The 22,065-nt window shown below is 37.4% G+C and overlaps 1 protein-coding gene across 14 annotated transcripts in view; it reads right to left on the bottom strand.

The window, feature by feature from the left end:
• SETD5 (SET domain containing 5) overlaps positions 1–20,872 on the bottom strand; it is a 73,789-nt gene extending 52,917 nt beyond the window's left edge. For 8 of the 14 annotated variants that reach the window (XM_032458865.1, XM_032458868.1, XM_032458872.1 and 5 more), the window contains exon 1: positions 20,529–20,871. The gene's annotated coding sequence lies outside the window, so the exon portion shown is untranslated. Of the gene's footprint in view, positions 1–20,528 lie in introns of all 14 variants that reach the window. The other 6 variants (XR_004312260.1, XM_032458870.1, XM_032458873.1 and 3 more) reach the window with 2 other exon arrangements.
• Positions 20,873–22,065: the final 1,193 nt, after the last annotated feature.

The following is a 22,065-nucleotide window of genomic DNA, read 5'->3' as shown; positions in this document are numbered from 1 at the left end:
CATTCCACTGTAAAAGTTAAAATGGATAAAAAGCTTAATGTAATTCATCAATTGATTTGCTAAGTAATGTTTAGGCTTTATAATTACACACTTACGGCTATTAAAAATGTCTTAATCATTTTTTCTTAAGAAAGAAATCATTGCAAGCAATTATTTTTGACATGAGTTTGTTAATAATAAAACTTCTTGTGTTCTTGGGAACGCAAATTTCTTATAGCAAAATTAACTACAAGTATACATGATTCACAGCTGTGACACAGCATTCATATACGTATACGCTATATGTCAACAAGTAATGGATGAAACACAGAAGAAACACCTAAATGCAAGTAAGGTGTGATAAACCAGTGCATTAAAGAGAAGCACTGGTTACACTACACTAGTAATGGCTCACAGCTGAGGTGGTGACCGCTGTTCTCTTTCTTTTTAACGAGCAGTGTCTTAGAGTACTAGGATAATCTTAAGAGTGATGACAAACTTAGGGTTAAAAAAGCACACTTACTTGACCAAGGCACACTGTCCAGTCAAAAAATAACTCAATAATAATGGTGAGTGAGAGAGAACAAAAACATGTGGGATGTTTATATCTGATTCCTATATGAAACACAAAGCAGAGGTATCTTAAGATCCATTTAGTGGAAAACAGGCCCAAATCAGTGTCAATGAAAATATATACCACCACACATTCTATTAACAGACTACTCTCCATAAGCTATATTGATAATAATTAAATTAAACTCAGAATAATTTATAATTTAAAAAATAACAATGATGGGAGACAATGATCAACTCAAAGAAACACTGATGGTCACTGTTCTGCCTAGGCAAAAAATTAGCTTGTACTTATTGTATAGTAAGTTAGTAAGTAAAATGAAATCTTCGAAATGTTAAGTACATTATTTCTCTAGAAGTCCAAAAGAATAAACATCTTTGCTCCAACTAGCTAGTAATTTGTTATGAGATCCCAGAACCTTAAGAGTTCCCATTATGAAAAACATCAAAAATATTTAACTAATGGATTATAAAAATATTTTCTGGAGATCTTAATATGAAAAATGATTTAAAAACCTTGATAAAAATGTGCATCTTTGATCCAGTTTCAGTAAACATTTCAGCTGTATTTGGGCCAAAATTCTCATTCATTAATTCTTATAATAAATTAGCCCCACGACACAGACAAAACAGCACTTTTTAATGAATAAAACTCTACAGTGAATTGCTCAAATTCTAACGCAAAATACAGTCACAAAATATGCTAAATTTTCCCAGCTATTTTCCTGTCATATCAGAGTTTGACCCTCAGCAAAGTCCAGAATTCTAGCACTGAAGAAAGTGGAGTAAAACACAAAGTATCTCAGAATTTAGCTTCTATTTTTCCTTTTTGTTAAAACATCTTCTATTTGTAAACTTATTTTTTCCTGAGTAAAATATTTCTAAATGTTGAACGTTACTACTTCTTAATATTGTATTTCATTTGCCAGTACTTGGTAACCAAAATAAAACTAAGACATCTTTTTTTTTTAATCCTACACCCCAGATTTTGACAAATCTCTTGTAGACCACTACTGACAACTTTATAGTAGTGATCCCCAATCTTTTTGGGCATAAGGATAGTTTTTCAAAAGTGTAAAAATTTTGGAGGATGGAAGAAATGGCTGTATGGAGTCAAAGGTAGAAACTTCCAGTTGTAACATAAATGGGGAGGTAATGTACAACATGGTGACTAGTTAATAACACTGTATTGCATGTTTGAAAGTTGCCAAGAAAGTAGCTCTTAAAAGTTCTCATCACAAGAAAAAAAAATTGTAACTATTCACAGTAAAGGATGTTACCTAGACTTATTTTGGTGATCATTTCACAGTATATATGAGTATCAAATCATAATGTTGTATACCTATAACTAATGTCAATTATAACTCAAAAATTATTTCAAAAAATGAGGCCATTAGGATGGGCCTTAATCCAATATGACAAGTGTCCTTATAAGAGAAAATCTGCACACAGAAAGACACACCAGCGTTGTGCACACAGAGGGCAAGAGAGTGACCAACCATCTGTAAGTCAAAGAGAGAGGCCTCAGGAGAAACCAACCTTGCCAACACCTTGATCTCAGGCTTATAGCCTCAAAAAAGTGCGAAAAATTTCATCTGTTGATTAGGAAAATACAGTTAAAAAAATATATATATATATACACACACTATGAATTTGGTATCACATTAGATTCTTTGCAACTGGGGCTCTTGGCCCAGTAAGTACTAGTGTCTAAGAAAAATAATTATGGAGAACTGACAATATTTCTGCACAAGATCCTTTCACCCATGTCCTTAAGGACCATTATCTGTGACAGGACTAAACAATTTACACTTGGGTAAATATATCAGATGATACAAAGGGTGACAATAAAAGGGAAACAAAGGAGATTCCTGCCTCAAAAGGTGCCCTCCTTTAACCTCTTGGTTCAAATCACCATGAAGCCCCCCTGTTAAAGCACTGTCATCTTCACACACAACCCTGAATTCTAAAAAAAAATTACATGTGACCTATGGCTCTTCAATAAATTTAAGATTTCTTAAGAATCCACTAAGATTCAAGACTGTTTCACATTTTTAATTCTAACATTTCCCCCACCTATATATGAAAACAAGAAGGAAACCCACAAGGTAAGCTCTCCATTTGCTTTAGTATTAATATTCAAAAATTCATCCTGGATATAACAACCTTGTTACTGTTTTCTAACAGATTTAAACTTAATACTTCTTAGCTATTATCTGAGCACACATACTCACTGAATTCCTACCAATTCTGCATTACTGAACTGTTCAAAGGAGACAATATTTATCTAGCCTTTTCTTTGAGAGGAGCTACAATGTATGTTTATTTGGCTATCAGCTTATTACAATTAAAAAAAATCCTAATTTACAAGCCAAAAAAAGTTTTAAGGACAAATGTTTGGGAGCTTATTCTATAGAAATACAAGCTCCTTTAGGAAGTCTTATCTGACTTCTAGACCTATTATTAATGCCTTCGTTTTTTCATTTCTATTTTAACATGTATTTTCCTTGGGGAAAAACCTAATTTACCAAGCACAGTTGAGTGTGCATCTATGCCAACCTGACACAAGTAAAACTAAGCGAGGTTTCAATCTCTGTAAGCAAAATTATTAGAATTTTCAATAATAAAAAATGAATTCACAGATTATTTATGAGAAAACAAGTATGTTCACAGGTGGGCTTTGTGACAGTTTGCTGCTTGTTCCAAGAGGTCAAAGGTTGGGAGAGGGGGGCACCTTTTCAGGCCAAAGAAGAATCAACTAAGTTGAGTTGCTCTATGAGGAACCAAATCCTAGGACACCTTAGTTCTTAACCTTTTTGAAGAGTAATCACAGATTCCTATGAGAATCTTATGAACACTATGAACCTTTTCTTCAGAAAAATGCAGAGACAAATGTGAGGTAAAAATTCTAGGGATTCATAGGCTTCTCATCTATACCCTTTCCTAAGCTGCAGCCAGTCTGGAATAAAGGAAGCCTGCAATTGACTGAATGATAAGGTATGGATGATGGAGGGGGACTATTTAAGCTTTTTAAAATACCAAGGAAGCCAGAATTTATAATCACTCTAGCAGGGGATGAAATCCAATAAAACCCTGTCCATTTCCTTTCTTTATTCGGATCCAGGAGTCTTATCCAATTTCAGGCAGTGAATCTTAAAATGAAAAAAAGGAAAAACTACAGATGGGTGACAATACCCAAAGTCAGGAGGAGAGGAAAGGGCAAATTATATTGGTGACGTTTTCCCTAAATAATACAAGTATATTGTATACAGAAAAGATTCTGGAATCATACAGATTTGACTCGCCTTATTACTAGTTGTGCAATCACTCAGATTCAGTTTGTTTGTATGTAAACTACCCCATAGCACTACTTTGAGAATTAAGTAAGATAACATTCATAAGAGAATTTAGTAAGCTACTTAGCACGTTGCAGGCACCCACTTTTGGTACGTAGAATTACAATATTACAGAAGTAAACAGAGGTCAAAAGGAAGGCAAATAGGAATTATTTTTCTGCTTCCAAGGCAAAAGTATGACGTGAAGAGAGGAATCTACAGTTTGAGGTTTCTTAGTAACTTGCCAAGTCCACTAAAAGGAAGATTTCCTTCAAAAATTTTTTTCCTCTAACAGTCACAGAATAATCTACACCCTTAGTTAAATATCCTATTAGTTTACTTGGAGAAATCTTAACTGTTTGGCATTGATCTGGTATTTATAAGATACCTTTTCAGAAATTCAACCATTTCATAAAATGAAATGTATTATATTCTGAACATACTGTTAGTTTACCCATTTGCTTCCTCCATCTTCTTGTCAGGAACACTTCTTAGAATCTATGCAGACTTCATTAAAATACTAATATTTCCTTTTAGTACAGAGTCACTATGTATCTTTGTAGCCACTCTGTTTTTCCATTGGTTGGATACATCATATGATAGTCACAAGAGGAAATGGGCTCAAAAGGCAAGTAGCATCAATAGGGAGAGATTGAAATATCTGAATATGTTACTAATCTGCTTTAACAAGATCCACAACAGCCTGTCATCCAATCTGAATTCATTTCAGCACTCCTCAATCTCACTGTAATCCCAAAGTATTAAGACAAACAAAAATTTACAAAAAAAATTAAAGAGGGAACATTTCCAAATCCATTTTACCCTGATACCAAAGTCAGACATGAACACAAGAAAAACTACAAGTCAATAACCTTGATGAACATAGATACAAAAATCCTCAACAAAATTTGAGTACATTATAGTACATTAAATGGATCATATAGCATAATCAAGTGGCACTTATTCCTGAGATGCAAAGATGGTTCGTTTAGCTACCTAAATCAATCAATGTGATACACACCAACAAAATGAAAAATAAGAATCATGTGATCATCTCCGCATAGATGCAGAAAAAGCATCTGACAAATTCTAACATTCTTTCAAGATAAAAATTCTCAACAAGTTAGGAATAGATGGAAGGTACCTTAACATAATAAATGCCATACTCGACAAACCCACAGCTAACATCAGACTCAATGGTGAAAAGCGGAAGATCAGGAACAAGACAAAAATTTCCATTCTCACTACTTTTATTCAAAATAGTAGAGGAAGTCCTAACCAGAGCAATTAGGCAAGAAAGAGAAATAAGGGGACGGGGGCAGAAAGGCACCCAAATCAGAAAAATGAAATTGTCTGTTTGCAGATGTCATAGTCTTATACCCAGAAAACCCTAAAGATTCCACCAAAAAATAGTGAAAATAAATAAATTCAGTAAAGTTGCAAGATACAAAATCAATACATAAAAATCAGTTGTTTTAACACACTAACAGTGAACTACAGGGAAGAGAAATTAAGAAAACAATCCCATTTACAACAGCATCTAAAAAGAATAAAATACTTAGGAATAAATTTAAACAAGTGAAATATCTGTACACTAGAATTATAAAACACTGATGAAAGAAATTGAAGACACGAATGTAAAGATATTTTGTGTTCATCAGTTTGAACAATATTGCTAAAATGTCCATACCATCCAAAATGATCTACAGATTCAATGCAATCTCTATCAAAATTCCAATAGTATTTTTCACAGAAAAAAAAAAATCCTAAAATTCCTTTTATGAAACTACAAAAGACCCTAAATAGGCAAAGCAATCTTGAGAAAAAAGAACAAATCTGAAGCATCATACTTTCTGATTTCAAATTATATTACAAAGCTACAGTATAGCATGTCATAAAAACAAACATACAGATCAACAGAACAGACCAGAGAGCCAAGAAATAAACCCATGCATATATGGTGAACTAATTTTTGACAAAGGTGTCAAGGATATATAATGGGGAGAAACTCAGAAAAAGCTATAAATTAGGACTTATCTGGATATTCTTTAACTTTGAGAAACATCTTTCTGCTGATCCAGCTGTTACTAGAGCTGTTTTGAGTATTTTATAGGTCGTGACAACACTGGGATAAATTTCCGATAAATTATTTCAAAATATAAATCACAGCACTTCTAGAGAGTTAATGATTCTGATGAAGTAATTTTTCTTAAAAAATTTAACTCTTCATACAAATCAGTTTAAGTCTGAATTTGATTTTAAATGTAAATTTACACAGTGGCATTTTAGCATTTCCTCTGACATTTCCTGTAAGTTACGGAATTTATACAAGAAATTAAAAGTGGCTTTTTGGTTTGTATATAATTAAAATGAAAAATAAAAATACAATTAAAATTTCATTCATATGAAAAAATAAAGCAGGACTACAACAAACTAAAAGTGACTGCATGGCAAAAGAAACCATCAACAAGATGAGAAGGCAGCCTATGGAATGGGAGAAAATATTTGCTAACCATGTAGCTTACAAGGAATTAACATCAAAAATATTTAAGGAACTCATACAACTCAATAACCAAGAGAGAAAAGTAAAACAACAGCAGAAAGTCCCAATTAAAAAATGGGCAAAGGATCTCCATAGACATTTTCCCAAAGAAGACATAAAAATGGCCGACAAAAACAAATACATGTATGTGTATGTATGACTGAAACATGCTGTATACCAGAAATTGACACACTGTAAACTGATTATACTTCAACTAAAAAAATAATTTACAAAAACAATGGCCAACAGATCCTTGATAAGGTACACAACATGACTAATCATTAGGGAAATGAAAATCAAAACCAGAGTAAGGCACCATCTCTTAGGATGACTATTATAGAAAAGACAGGAGGTGACCAATGTTGATGAGGATTTGGAAAAAAGGGAACCTGTGCACAATGTTAGTGGGAATGTAAACTGATGCTGCCACTATAGAAAACACTATGGAGGTCCTCAAGAAATTAAAAATAGAACTACCATTTGATAAAGCAATCCCACTTCCAGGTGTCTACCAAAAAGAAACTATCTTGAAGAGCTATCTGTGTTCTCATGTTCATCGCAGCATTACGATAGCCAAGTCATGGAAACAACCTAGGTGTCTGCTGAAAGATGACTGGATTAAGAAAATGTGACTATCTATCTATCTACCTACCTACCTATCTATAATGGAGTATTACTCATAAAAAAGAAGGGAATCCTGCCATCTGACTATATAAAGTAAATGAGAGAGAGATACATAGCATAGTATCACTTATACATGGAATTGGTTTTTTGTTTTTGTTTTAAATCAAACTGATAGGAACAGAGTGTATAATGGTGGTTGCCAGAAGCTGGAGCATAAGAGACATGGGGAAGGGTCAGTAAAAAGGTACAAACTTTCAGTTATAAAGATGTATAAGGTCTAAGGATCTAATGTATAACACTTATTGTAAAATTGAAATCTGCTGAGAGATTAGAACTTATAGGTTCTCTCTCTCACACACACACATACACAAAAGATAATTGTGAGTGATGAATGTATTAATTAACTCAATTGTTGGAATCCCTTCACAAGGTATGCGTACAGCAAATCATGCTGTATACTGTAAATATATTACAATTTTATTTGTTAATTATACTTCAATAAAGCTAAAAACAAACAAAAACAAAAGAACCCAAAACACCTGAACTGAGGAGTCATCTGGAATTACACAGCTTTTTCTGAAGGCACTTAAAACACTGATGGATCTTAAAATTCTGGAGTTAAAAATACTACTTTAACTCTGGTCAGTATATGTGGTGCCCTGAAGTCATCCCAAATAACTTCTAATAAAGTCTGAAAAGGACCTTGGATCCTGAAAAGAAGTTTTGTTTCCTTAAAGTTCCCTTCTCTGCTAAAATTTTTTATGTAATTATATTTATATAGCAAGGACTGATACATCTGCAAAGTTAGAAGACTCAAATTTTAGCTAGATACCAATTATTCCTTTGCTAACAGTTGGTTCCTTTCACATAACCGATGAAGTCATGAAAATCAAGTGCTATATTTATGTCATGTAAGCATTACTTATCCAAAGATGCAGACACTTTAGGGAATTAATCAAATATTTACAACAATAACTTCCAAAATAAAAGCAGGATGCTTATTTCCTGACAGCCTCTGTGTCCTCAATCACTTTGCATTAGCTCATGTAATGCCCACAACTTTATGAGAAAGGTACTACTTCTTTTTAGCCAAAGAATTACTAAGTTGAGAAACTTGTCCAAGGCTAAGCAAGAAAACTGCAAACTATAACGTGAACTAAGTTCTATCTAATTTCAGAACCCTCACACCGTTAGCCACTACTGCTTCACCATTTGGCGTATCTTGACTTAGTATTTTTTAGCCTATAAATATATCAGAATGTGACACAGATTGCTGAAATAATACTATAACTTCTTTAGGTATTATAATTAGAAAGGATAAAACGGATTTAACATTTAACAGGTTTAAGATTTTCAACAATTTGGTTTTTAATTTAAAACTTATAAAATCAAATAATTGACTTCTAAATGACAAAGTTAAAGTTAGGTGACATCCTTTCCAAGATAATATCTAAATTTCAGGTCAAGGGTGAACCATTCAAGAAATGTTAATTGACGACATTTCTATTACAAGTAGCACCAGTGTCCCAAGTTGTAGTCAGGTTAAAGTTTCTGAAATTATCAGAGACAAATGGAAAATAATCTAGCATTTCAAGAAAGGTAATTTTAACTAGAAAAAGGAAGTTTCTTATCTTGAATGTTTACTCTAAGACAAGAAATTTTAGTTCCTAGAACAAAAAAGTCTACTAAGTCCCATTTTCAATGGCCTGAAAGTTACCAGCTACCAAAAAATCTAGACACAGATAATTTTAGTAAATAAACTAATTTAAATGCTTCTTCTGTTACAATAGAAGTACCATGATAAAATACCACTTTAAATAGTATTTGACAAATTTGTCAAGTCTTACATATAGGGACAGGGAAAGAACAGGGTGCAAAAAAGCTAGAAGCTAGATCTCTGACTATACTCAGATTTGTAAATTTCATTTAGTAACCATATTTTATTATAAAACAAAGAGTAATCCCTGAAAAATGTGAAAGTGAAATAAAATAAATTAACCTCACTGTGCATCATGTATCAACCACACAGAGAAGAACTATCTCAAGTGATTTTAAACCACTGTAATTGACTGTATATCCTTGGAGGGATATACGCTAAAGACAAAAACAAATAATTCACTTAGTAATCATATTGTTCTGCCACTCTAAAACTGTTGTGCATGTACTGTGAAACAAAGCAAACAGTAATTACATTGGTTATTAGTGGAAACTGGGATTGCAGACACGAGAAAACAATTAGGTTTATGTAAATATCATGTAGCACTAACTTCAAAACAGAAGTTATCAAATATCAACAACTGATATTTTTTAAAAAGAAAGTAAAAAAGGAAAGGAAACTACTTTTTTCTGTCCATTGAAAAGGTCTAGAAACAAGGTCCAACCCAAAAGCAATGAACACGCCTAACATCCAGACCATGGTTTCTAAGTACCATTTCCCACTAAAAGAAACCAAAGTTTTATAGAAATGAGTAATTCCAGGTTTGGGGTAGGAAATGTACAAAATGGTCCTGGAACATCTTGTCATGCTAGAGAGCAAGAAATCAACCAAAATAAGGCAGGAACAACACTGTAAACTGACTATACTTCAATTAAAAAAAAAAATATATATATATATACACACGCACAGAAACAAGCCATGAAATGATTGAGAATGAGTAAAATTAGGAACCAACAGCCAAACGTGGGATAATGTGAATATCAAAACTAATAACTGTAAGGGACTGAAAGATATCAAACTGATATAAAACCTTAAGTACACAATATTAATAACCAAACTTCATTGCTCACCTCTAGAGGCTGCTAAGTTACCAACTCACTCTTTTGAAAACTGGTAAATAAGAAGTAAAAAGCCAAGTACTGATTTTGCCTTTTGTACTCAAATTTTACCTTAGGGTATCCAAATAATTAATGAGGAAGAATATTACAGAAAATAAATTAAGTAGTGATAAAATATCACCACTTCAAAACCATAAAGGAAATAATGGATCTAAGCTAGTTGTTTCCAAATTATGGTTTGAGAACTCCTGAAGTTCCTGAGATTCTTTCAGGGAATATGTGAAGTCTTTCTTCTTTCAACTACACATCTATGTGAGGCCAGATATCTTCATAGTCTTCAAACAAAACAGTATATATACCATGACAAATCAAAAGCAGCTAAGAGAAAGCAGTTGCCTACTATCACTAAAGAGATTTGCAAAAATGTAAAACAATGCCATTAGAAATTTCTTGTAAAGTTATTTTTCATAAAAATGTTATTTATGTTAGCATTCGTTACTGTTATTCTAAAATTACTTAATAAATATTTTTAAAATATTGTTTTAATTTTTAATATGGTAAATCTCAATAGAGCCTACAAACAGAAACTCTTTGGGGCCTTCAAAAGCTGCCTAATATCACACAGACAGGTAGACATTATGTAATTCTTAACAGAAGTAACAGTACTTTTATACAGTATACTTGCAATAGATAATCAATAACTTAACTAAAATATGGGGGATCATCTAATAGCAGAATCTGTTAAATGAGATCATAAAGATAACATTTTTCAAAATCCAAGGGTAAGAACTCAACACAATGATAAATTTCATCAACAATATATTATATATAAAACAGAAGAGAAACTATAAATTAGAAAGACACAAACTTATTAACCAAGTACAATGTATGGAGCTTATCTTCATCGAATGGAACAGTTTACGTAAAATCCAGAGAGTCCATTTTTTTTATTCCATCTATTTTCTTGTATTTGGAATTTTTCATAATAAAAAATTCAATCTGTATCTATCCCTTCCCTCAATGCCAACTAAAAGCAAAAGAAAAGGCATTCTAAAACTGTCCATGTGGAAATGGGGGAGCCCAACAGAAAAATCCTAGCAGAGAGAATCAGAAGAGCTCTATAAAAGAGACCTGGGTTACTATGGAGTGATGAAAAGTTCCATGATCCTCTATAATTAGGGTGAGCATATAATTTATGGTCCAAACTGGGACATTTTTGAGAGTGAAAGGGGTGCTATTACTAATTATGTGGCAGGCATAAACCAGGACTGTCCCAGGGAAACCAAGACATATGGTCACTCTATGCATAAAAGATTCAATTTAAAAAATCATTTTCACAAAAGATATTCAACTCAACCCCTTGGGTAACACATTCCTAATATTAGAGAGTTCAAAAAAGGTAAGATATTCTACAACAAAAAGTGACTTTCACCACTCTTTCCTGGAACATAGTTCTATCATAAAGTGGAAGGTCTATTTTTCTTCTTGTTGCTCAGTGTATTCCGCAAACCTCCATCCCTTTTCATACCAACTGTTTGAGATAAACTATGAGAGGAAAGCAACACTCACCCAGAGCCTTGCTTTTCTAAAAATACATGTCTTCCCATGGGCCTCAACACATGACCTAGTCAGACTCCTAGCAAAACTTCAAATCTTAATGGTCTAGGAGTAAAGTAAGGAAGAGTAACAAAAACATTCTGATCAGGTCAACCAGCCCAGGCTCCAAAGTAAGAGCCCTTGGGTTTGGCATTATTACCTCCTTGTTCTAAATAAAGTGGTATGCCTACAGTAACTGCAGAGCTCCATAGATGATGTCAGCATAATTTTCATTTTTTTGATTTTTAGTTAATAACTGGTTTTAGTAACTTATAATTTAGTAATTTAATAACTGGTTTTTGCTTATATAATATGCCACCAGTAAGATAACTAGCTTTTAAACTATAAATATTTTATGTCATTTCATAGGTTTTAAAATACTGGGCAAACTTTTTCAATAAAAGTAGCCTAAACATGAAAACCTGTAACAGTTTGATACAACTTAGCCTCAAGCTAAAATGTGCATTGACACTGTATCAATCTACCTTAATTTTGTTCTGTTACTAAACTACGACATTAAAGTCCTAATTGCCATAAATTAAATTTGTCTAGCAAGATCAAAAATAAAAATAGACTTCAAAACTTTGGATTTGCTCCTACAATTTCTTCAAACTTTTTTTTTTTAAAGTCATTTCACCTAGTATTTTTCATATCGTGGGCATAAAGACATTTAACTTGCATGGCTGTAGTAGTCTACACCACAGAAATTGAGAAAATAACAATTTATGTGTTCATACAACAATAATGCTACATTCAGCATGCAGTCAATCACATTGTCTCAAAAGTCCTTTGTTTTATTTTAGGAGGTTAAATTCTTTTGTCTTTAGAACTAAAGTATAATTTTTTTAATAAAGTGCCCTTTAGATTCTATCCCAAATGTTATAATAAAACATTTATTTTTTAAAAACTGTATCTAACTGTGGCTCTTCTGTTTTTGTCTGGTTTCTCTCATAAAATAAGTCAGTTCTCAACAGCCTACGTTAATAAAGGAAAATGTAACATAAATTCATAGGCCATCTAATTGCCAACAGGTCCATCCAGGTTCTTCCTCATAAATAAAACCTTCCCTGGATACCAAGAATGCCCAAACAGTTGATTATTAACTACAGATCATCAACCTTCGTGAAGCTGTGAGAGCACAAACTGTATGTGTTGTGGCATGCACAGAGGTTGGTGGAAGGAAATAGAATTTTTCAACACAGGCCAAAGATCACAACAGGAAAGGAATAAAAAATCATAGAGATGGGGTGGGGTGGGGGAACAACCTCATACAAAATGACAAACAATGGGTGCAAATATAAAACAAGGAGATTCACCTGGACATACATTAAAATTAACACATCAACATTATCAAATATGCTAACACTATACTGTAACATTCTAACCAGATCATAATTTCTAAGAATTATGAAATAATCCTCTTACCATATTCAGCAGAGCACACACCTTATTAGATTACTGGGTTTTATCTGAGTCTTCACATTTCAGGAGTGGGGAGGAGAAAATCTCAGCATCAGAAAACAGCAAAAATGACAAAAATAAAATTTCTTGTTTTGAGGGGGTGGTATGGGAAAAAGAAGGCTTGAAGAACATAAATTATGCAGCTTGAAGGTAAAAGGGTAAACACACATAAAGGTTTAATTCCTTAACCTTACTTTAGTCATAAATCTAAGTTACACAAATTAGTAACTCCCAATTCAAACTGCAAATATTATCTACAGAAGAGAGTCTCCCTTTCTTCAAGCTAATAATACTCACAGTGGCATCTGTCGGTAATAATGATTGGGTGAACAACCAATAAAAATTAAGTATGATTAAAAACATTTTTTTCCTGTAAAGCTAAGAACTGAAATGGATTATCAAGAAAGAATATGGAAGATCACTAAAGTTATAAAATTTCTTTTGCTACTGACTTTTAAGAATAGGACAAATTAGCTCAGTATTTAGGTAAACAAACCCACAATCTAACCATAATAAAAATCATATTAGCCCATCCAATGTTTCCTCTTTGTCCTACTTTCTTTTTTGTTTGCTGGGGAGAGGCACTGTGGGATAATAATAGCAGGAAATAAGGTGGAGCAGCTGCACAGACAAGATGAGGTACAGAGCTGTGTTTCACCTCCATTCTAGCCTATTGCTGGCTGGGTCTTACTGAAATGAGATTAGCTGTTTGGGGAGCCAAAGCATTTAACACAACCTTTGGGATCAAAATGCATCCCCCTACTTTTGCCAGGAATGTTTTAGGGTCTCTGGCATGATTCAGGTAAAAGGAGCACTAGTCACGATGAAGAGATTTCTAATTATTTGGGAAGAGACTTCTAATTATTTTAGGAGTGGTGTGTGCGCGCATGCATGTGTGTGTGTACACGCATGTGTGCAAAGGATGTTTACTCTAATGCTAGCAAATGTGAGTCTTAGTACATGCAGAGAAAACTGTCTGGAATGGAGGCCAGGGTTTGAACTAGATGGCTTCTATTTTAGTCCCACAAATCTATGGAAATAATCCATGTGAAGGAAGTATAAAGAGAAGAAATGACTACGCTAAATTTCTATAGTAATATAAAATACAGCCCATTAAATTTCATGTTAATGTTGTTACTATTTTACAGATTGAAAAAAAAAACCTTCTAACTAATGGCAATAATGAGGCACTCAAACTTCCCTTTTCAGATCAAAATATACCATTACTGCCAAGACCACTGCACATAAAAATATAACATTAAGTGGGTAACAAATTTATCTTTCTTTTACAGAGGGTAATGACACTAAATTTGGTCAAGTTTGCCTAATATTACAATGAGCATTAAAGGCAGTTTTTAGTTACTCTATTAAGTTAAAACATCTCTTCTTTGCTAACAGCCACAAGCTCTGAATCCATAAGCAAAAATTAGCTCTCCAGTTTCCTTTATTTTCTCCTGCAGTCTGGATAGAAGGGAAAACTTTCAGGCTAGTTTAATAACATTGCAATACAGGTGGTATCTCAATTCAAGCAACAGATGTACTTAGAAAACTGATTCCAACCATTTATTTCTAAAAATCAAATTCTTTCAAAATGTTAAACATGGAAAAGATCCTCAGTATGTACTTTTTATAAAGTAGGAATCCTTTTGCAATCAAAATAATTGCTGATTTGTCTGTGAATTCAATTCTTTAATATTCTGGATTTTAAAAAAGAATTGGCACATATATATTCCCTGCCATTTATTTTAAAAATAACTACAAATACTGTTCAGGACAATGATCCTTTTCACATTTTAATGAAAACTTCTACAGTGGCCCAAACTTTGAAATATTTCATTATGATTTTGCTTGAAGGGATAGATAACTGACACACCTCTTCCAATTCTATGATTCATATTAATTCTAACTAGATGCAACCATCCCACCTTCAGTTGGGAGCTGAGCACATATGTATCAAACAAGGCTGTGCCTAACCTAAAAGGGTGGGTGGGGTGGGGTGGGGTGGGTAGTCTCCAGGGAATATCAGGTTCTCCAGGAAGTAGGAATGAGACTGAAACAATAAGTAGCCTTTCTTCAGTTAGTACTTCACGTGACTGCAACCCAACACTTGAATGCTGGAGGGTGCTCTCCATATTACTGATATAAAACTGGAGCTAACAATATGCAACTATTTCACAATGGGAAACAAATTATTCTACTTATTCTGGTCTAATCCCAATTTAAGGACAATATATATAATGAAATAGAAATTTTTTTTTGTATAGAATATTCTTTTCCATTTTTTAATGAGAATTCAGCTGTCAGATGCTCTAGAACTGGTCTACTCGGGAGATGCTTTGTATTTAGAAGAGTGGAGAACATAAGATTTATTTTCTTTTAACCTACACTAGAGCTTTAATTTTTTATTTTTCTTTGGAGCAAGAGGGGATGGATTCCTACCAGATATTCAGGGACATACTAAATTTGGGGTTAATAGTATATGGCTGGCACAAATTCAGAGCTCGAGTGGGAACTATAAATGATTTCTTTAATTGTATGCCAAACTGAATAATCTCCCAGGGAAAAGAAACTCCTCCTGCCTTTCCTACCTCCTGCCCCTCCCCCACCAACACTGCCTCCCTGCTGTGCAAAGAGCCCTTTGTCCTGCCCCGCACTTATCTAGCTGTTGGGCCATATTGACAGGCCAACTAGAGGCATAATAAGGGAGTCAGTCTGACATAAGCAGCTGGCAATTTGAAACAAAAATCTTCCTTTTCTACTCAGACCAAATCTTGCTGCAGAGGTCTCAGGCTCCTCCCATGCTTCCATCTATTTTTTTTCAAGCAGAGCAGCAAGAATTCAGCATTTTCCCTCAATTAGGTAGCACATCAAAAACTTGAATCCTCAGTTAGAAACAAATTTTGTATAAATTCCTACATCCACTGCTTTTTTTGTGATTTATAACATTGGCCGAGGAGTATCCTCAGTTCTTGGTGTATATACATGACTAACACAGCTAAAGGAATGATTCCTATTACTTTAATTCGTCATCAAAACTGAGAATTCTCATGCTTCAAGGAAGATAGAAGGGCACAGAAGAGAAAGAGAAAGCAGTCAGACCAAATCAACAGTCGTATGTATCAGGCCAAATTGGCCAATAATCTTAAGTGTTTTAAAAATACTAAGACATTATTCCAATAAGCAGAAAATTCCTTTTCCCTATCCTCATATCAGATACTTAATGTGACCCTTGCGTCTCTCACTGAAGTATCAATATGATAGAAAAAGTGAGGCAGGATGGGATTACAAATTCCTTGCTCAGTGAGGGCTCATATAGACAGATATTCTGCTTCATCGTTCCTTTATTATCTCCCACAGTTTCCATCACAAAGTGTTTAAAGTCTGAATACACTCTGTCAGAGTAACAGAATTCTCTAAAGTGATGCTTTCCAACCCACCCCCCAGCCCCCTGCCAAGAAACTGGGTATCTTTTACTTAATTTAGAATGAATATACAACAGGATACTTTTCATAAGACTCTAACTGATTTAACAAAACATGTATTGAGAAGTTAAAGAAATGAAGAAATGATATTCTATCAATCTTTTATGAACTTTCCTGAATCTTTATCGTGAGAGAAATCAATCACTGCATCAAGGAAAAGGTTAAAAATGCCATTTCACCACATATTTTGGAATTTTTGGCAGTAAGGAATGGTACCAATCCCTGTTTATCTCAGGTACATTTTACTTATTTTCTAAGGAGTGTCTCTCAAAGGCTGTTTTTCATCAAATTACAAATAACCACCAGTAGTATTATTAAACAGGTACTATCTCACAATTTAACAGGGTCAAAGTAAGTTTTGTCTGTCTTAAACAAAACATCCCTATCAATAAGTTTAGTTTTCAATACCTGAAAAAAAATTTATAAATAAAATTCACTACTAGGCCTTCTAGTTTCAAATTAAACTGACAAATCAACAGTTGAACCAGAAGTTATAAGAAAATCCTATTCACGATCCAATTTCTCACTAAGATGTGTCTAATAATCATTGTCGTTAACTATGGCCTAATGTTTTATAAGTTATATGAATATGAAGAGGGTAAAGTAAAAGTGGCTATCTGCACATCTACATTTTGTACTGTATAATCTTCCTGTCCAAAGGCAAAAAATGAAATAGGCACTCTTCTCCAGAAAAGCCAAAATAAATTCAGAAAGTATGTATGTTCCTGTACACAAAACATTATCAAAAGATATTAAAATTTCCAAGCATACTGGTTAAATAAATCCTATGAAAAGGCCCTCTATGATTCAAAGGAAAGCATTAGGATCATAACAGGTTCCAAACAGGAAATATGAGTTAAAAGCAATTACTTTATAAGGTAACTTTCATATTAAATAACAAACTAAAAGACATTTATACCTTAACTATGTTTAGTTAAAGCCAGTATAAGTGAAACCCTATCTATCTGACATAGCATCTTCTACACATGAGAATCCAAAGTCTTAGAACCACCTAAAATACTATCCATTAAAGGTTCTGTTGCTTTAGTCCACCTCTATCACTGAGAGACAATGCAAGTCATATTTGTGAATGACAAAACTGATTCCCATTCTTTTTGGTTCCCTGCCACAAACGCCAGAGTCATACTACACAGGATAGATGATTGTGTACATGTACACAAAACTGAAAATATCAAAATTCTGAAGAAAAAAAATACTGTAAGATGCAAGAGTCTTGGAGGGGGGAAGAAAACACATTGGCAACTGTTAAGTACTGTACGTAACTGATGGTATCCTGGGGTGGTGGTTCTCCAAGTACTTCCATACCAACTATTCTGCTTAATCAGAGATCTTCCTAAAGTGTAAGAGCTGTGGGGGAAGGGAGATCACATAAGGGGCTCAGAAGCATCTTCTCAAGCATCCTGGACACTAGATTTATTCAATTTCTGAATATTTCTTCTAGTCTGTCCTACATTTCAGATGGACCATGGCCAAACACACATTCTTGTGATCTTAGAAGACTATATTCAACAAATATTATAATAAATCAATATGATAGGTCAAATTCTAAAGAAATAATCTAATCTGGAGAAGTCTATTACTAATTCAGAAAATAAGAGAATACTTCTGATGTTTATATTTAGAAATCATTCTAACAACTGGAAGACGACATACAAACAATGAAGTATTAAAATTGATTTACTGACAAAAGAGATGAAGGAAAACACATCAGTTACAGAAAAATGAACTGATATTTCCCCCATCCTCGTTCTCAGGAAGATTCTTAAATTCTTATTACTTTAGTTTTAAATAGATTGAAAAATCAAAATTCGAACAGAACTCTCAGTCCTATCCAAGCAAAATCCCCAGATAAAAACCAAATATCTGCCAAAAAAACAAAAACCAGACCATAAAGAATAGTCTTTAACTATGATCCAGTTTCCAGATGCGGATATCCATAAATGGGTAGAAGGTTATGAATTGCTAATGCTCATCTCCCCACCAGTAAAATGCAAACCAGCTCAGCAGTGAAAATTCCCAGGAAAGCAAGGTTTCTTCTCAGTCCTGAAGCAGCCATCGCCTAAGTGCAGCTCCCTGCAGCCAACAGCATTAATGGACGCTGCACTGCTGTCCTTCCCTGGAGACAGCAGCCAGCACTACTCAAGCTTCTCACGTAGCAACCAGAGCTCCAGAGCCAGCAGCTGCTGCTGCCTTGTATACTCACCCCTGTGATCCAACCCAAAGGAACAACCTTCTCCTTACCCCACCCCCACTCCTTACACACTCTTTTTTTTTTTTTTGGACCAGTGCTCCATGCCAAAAGGACTGGAATTATGCTTTTAGAAAGAAACAATCCTAAGGTCTCCCTTTTAGTTTGAACTAAGGCCTTTTATTAGAAAAACCAACATTTACCAAATTCCAAATATCCATTTTAATTAAGCCCGCAATTTAGGAGTGAAGATTAAGGCTTCAGTCTTTAAAAGGCCAATTTGCCAAACACTCTCTTTAGTCAAATCTAAATTTGCAGCTAAAGACAGAGGCTTGTGTTATGTCCTATGAAAGGACATAATTCATTTTTCTATACATAATGACTGTCTGTCCAAACCACTCTAATCACGTAACAGGCCAGAATTTTTGGCTATAGAAGAAAACTAGTGACCCTTTTGAGAAAACTGGTAGAAATCCAATAAAAAAAATTACCTCTGCCTTCCAAGAGGCCAAAAAACCTCTGATAATGTGAATGTTTTCTGCTTTAGTGCTAGCTGAGATTCCACACACCTAGAATTACCAGTTATAATTTTTCTCAGTGACCTAAAAACAATGATAAAAAACTAATCATCAAGGAATTTTCCCAAATAGGGGTACACTTTCTCCTGAAAAGCTCAGAACACTCAACTCAGCTGGATCCTCCCCAATCAAAGTACAGCTATGTAACATCTGCCCAACAAAAAAATGTAAATATGACCTTGGTCACCAATATGCCATTTAAATGCATCTTGTCTAATCAAATGATAAAAGAAATTAGGAGAGGACCTGGGGATTCTTTCAGTACTATGAGCACCGGAAAAACTGGAAAAATGAACTAAGTATAGACAAAGCCCAATGGAACCCAGAGGTCTGGGCAAGAAATGAGTTAGTGGTGAACACATTGCACAAGTAACATGAGAAAGCAGAAAATGCAGGTCATACACGCACCCCTGACCCAGACCAGCAGAGCTGGCTGCAGCATCAGTATCCAAGGGAAAGACCAGTTATTCCTAAGAAGCGAGGCAAGCAAAGGAGCTCTACAGAATAAATTAGCATAGAAGGGGCTTTCCCAACAGTTAAAACTTTCCCTCTCCCGCGATTCACCTACTTAAAAAACAGGGCTTTTTCTCACCACCATTCACTTCGCATCCCTGGATTCCACGCAGAGGAAAAGGGAATTCATAAAGGGGTACGTTTTTCTGCCTTTAAAGACGTTCTCAAACGATCGCTCCCCACGCCCAAGACAGGGAAAACGACACAACCTGGCCCAACTCCAAGCTAGAACCCTACAAATTCAGTAGGGCCATCTCAGAGCTACTGGGGCATACGCCACTGAGAACCCGAGAACGTGAGGTGGGGGTGGCGAAGGTAATGCCTTCAGTGTGGGAAAGGAAGCAATCATCAGCGATGGGGACCCCAGAACGAGAGAGAAGGCGTCCAGGAACATTACGGGGGCGGGGGGGGGGATCGAGCCCCCAGAGCGATCAGAGTTGTTACAAGGACGCGCGAAAGGGGGGGGCCTAGGGAGGGGGAAAAAAGTGTGCCTGTGTATTTTGAGAGGAGGGCAGCGAGAGGCCTAACCTCAAGTAAAAGGTAAACGTGGAGTAGGCAGTTCCCAGGAAAAGGGGTGAAGAGCCATGGGGGGAGGGGAAGCGTCCTGACCCAGGAAAGACGCGAAAAGAGTAGCGGGGTCGACTGCATTCCGGAGGGGGCCTCTCTGCCTGGGAAAGAGGGGTGCAACGGTGTGTGGGGGGTGTTGAGGGGGATGGGAAGGGGCAGCATCCTCCTGCTGAAAGCCTGGAGAGGGCCAGGCCCACGTCCCGAGAGCAAGCGCGGGGAGACGGAGGAGGTGACCCTTCCCTCCCCCGGGGCCCGGTCGTGAGGGTAGGTCTCTGTTTTCTGTCGGACCCTTACCTTATCCCAGGCCTGGGCCCGGGCTGCGGCGCACGGCACTCCCGGGAGGCAGCAGGACTCGAGTTAGGCCCAAAGCGGCGCCACGGCGTTTCCTGGCCGGGAATGGCCCGAACCCGTGAGGTGGGGGTGGGGGGCAGAAAGGCGGAGCGAGCCAAAGGCGGGGAGGGGGAAGGGCCAGGGAAGGGGGGGGCCGGCACTACAGTGTTGGCGGACTGGCGGGACTGGGGCTGCGTGAGTCTCTGAGCGCAGGCGGGCGGCGGCCGCCCCTCCCCCGGCGGCGGCGGCGGCGGCGGCGGCAGCAGCTCACTCAGCCCGCTGCCCGAGCGGAAACGCCACTGACCGCACGGGGATTCCCAGCGCCGGCGCCAGGGGCACCCGGGACACGCCCCCTCCCGCCGCGCCATTGGCCCCTCCGCCCACCGCCCCGCACCCATTGGCTAGCTCGCCGCCAATCAGCGGAAGCCGCCGGGGCCGCCTAGAGAAGAGGCTGTGCTCTGGGGCTCCGGCTCCTCAGAGAGCCTCGGCTAGGTAGGGGAGCGGGACTCTGGTGTGGGGGGAGGCCTGGCCGATTGGGGGGGATGGGTGGCTGAGGTCGTCTAGCCGGTAGCAGGGAGGCGCCTTCTCCCGCGGGAAGTTGGGACCGTAGCGTTTGTTACGCTGGATTGGAAAGAGGTGGTCAGAGGTTGGCGGGAATGCGGCCCGCCCTGCGGCAACCGGAGAGGGAGGGATAAGGGAGTGGAAAAGGCTCGAATCCGGATGGAGCCATTGCTCCTGCAGAGGGTGGAGCGCTTCCGGCTCTCTTCTTGTCACTGATTGGTCGCTTCTCCTCCCGCCGTGTGTGAAAACACAAATGGCGTGTTTTGGTTGGAGTAAAACGCCTGTCAGTTACAGCGTCGGGAGTGCGCAGCCGCCTAGGGACTCGCATTGCCCCCTGGGTGGGTGGGTAAGTAGGTGGGGTGGGGTGGGGAGAGAGCTGGACTGGCGGGTGCGGTCGGCCTCCCGCGGTGGGGAGGAGAGGGTCAGTGAAAGTGGCTCCCTAGCGGGCGTCCTGCCACCCTCCTCTTCCTTCGGGGGAGTTGGTTTACCCGCCGCCCTCTCGGCTTCAGCATCTGATTGGCTGCTGAAGTCCAAGGAACGGCCCCTTGCTATTGGCTCGGTCCCAAATGAGCGAAACCACTGCGCGGGTCGGAGGGGAGGCGGCCGTTGGTACGGTCCTCCCGGAGGCCCAGCGCCGCAGTGTCTGGCCCCGCTCCCCTGCGCAACGTGGCAGGAAGCGCGCGCTGGAGGCGGGGGCGGGCTGCCGGGCCGAGACTTCTGGGTGGTGGCGACTGGGGCTCCACCCTGGGCGCCGGCCGCCTGAAGGACGAGACTAGCGCGACCTGCTCCAGGACCCGTGGGGGTGGAGGAAAGAGCGGGGGTCGGTCCTGCTGGTTTGTGGGTGGGAGGCGCATGTTCTCCAAAAATCGGCGCGAGCTGCAATCATGAGGGAGCTGCAGTGGAGGAGGCGGAGAGAAGGCCGCACCCTTCTTGGCAGGGG

Source organism: Camelus ferus, chromosome 17 (assembly GCF_009834535.1).
Source record: "Camelus ferus isolate YT-003-E chromosome 17, BCGSAC_Cfer_1.0, whole genome shotgun sequence".
Classification (NCBI taxonomy): Eukaryota; Metazoa; Chordata; class Mammalia; order Artiodactyla; family Camelidae; genus Camelus; species Camelus ferus.
Note: the sequence above shows the minus strand (reverse complement) of the source record. Positions and strands in the feature narration are given on the sequence as shown.